The following is a 1,138-nucleotide window of genomic DNA, read 5'->3' on the forward strand; positions in this document are numbered from 1 at the left end:
GAGGTGATGCGGCTCCAGGCTTGGACGAAGCGACGGGTGAAGAGGGAGCGTGACTTCTGAGGATGACTTTGGTTAGATCTCTTGCGAGAGATTTTTTTTTTTATGTTTGATGTTTCATATTTCGGGACTGACCGTATGTGGCTTTGAATCTTTGCCGCTCTGCGGCTTTCTTTTTCATAAGTTTACGTATGGCGTGGAAGGAGGGTGATGAGTTGTCGTCTCATATCCTTCTTCGATGCGAAATATTTTGTTCGAGATCCGTTTCGAGAGTTTTTTCCGCGAGATATAGACTTTGCGGGATATCTGAAGATGTCGAATATAAACATACAGGCATGGTTTTTGGATCTCGTTTCTTTTGGATATCATGCCTTGAGATGTTAGAGACCAGTGCGCTGGGTTTAGGGCAAGACCTAGGTTTACTTTCGGTTTTAAGATTTTATGCGGTGACTAGCTGACTGTCGATTTATCTATCGCGATTTTAACCTGATTCGTACCGATTTAAAGTCCGCAATAGGTTATCGGCTTACATGACTTGTTAGATATGAATCGAGCATCTCTCCGGAGACAATTTTTAAGCCAACCGGAAGACTTTTTCGATTTTATAGGGTCCTTCCCAGTTTGCTCAAAGTTTTCCCGCGTTTCGTTCAGCGGTGTTTTGGAAGACTTTATTAAGGACCGGATCTTTTTGATAAAATCTGCGATTCCGTACGATGGATTTATAGTACTTTGCAGCTGCGTGTTGGTAATTTTGGATTCGGATGAGCGCTCGATCTCAGCGCTCGTTAATGAGATCGAGAAAATCCAGGAGCATGGCGTTTTTGAGCTCCTCTCGTTTGGGAAGTAATCTTCTTCGAACACCGGGGAACTCTACTTCTGTGGGAATCATGCATTCCGTTCCGTACACCAGAGCGAAAGGGGTTTCTCCCGTTGCTCGCCTCGGGGTGGTACGGTGGGACCAGAGGACTCCCTCGAGTTCATCGGCCCACCTGCCTTTTTTGGCCTCTAAGTGTTTCTTCAGTCCATCGAGAATGGTTTTATTGATCGTTTCAGCTTGTCCGTTACACTGCGGATACCTGGGCGTCGACTTGTTAAGTCGTATCTTCCATTTTTCGCAGAACGCCTCGAACCGGGTGGAGAT

This window comes from Brassica oleracea, chromosome C8 (assembly GCF_000695525.1).
Source record: "Brassica oleracea var. oleracea cultivar TO1000 chromosome C8, BOL, whole genome shotgun sequence".
NCBI lineage: Eukaryota > Viridiplantae > Streptophyta > Magnoliopsida > Brassicales > Brassicaceae > Brassica > Brassica oleracea.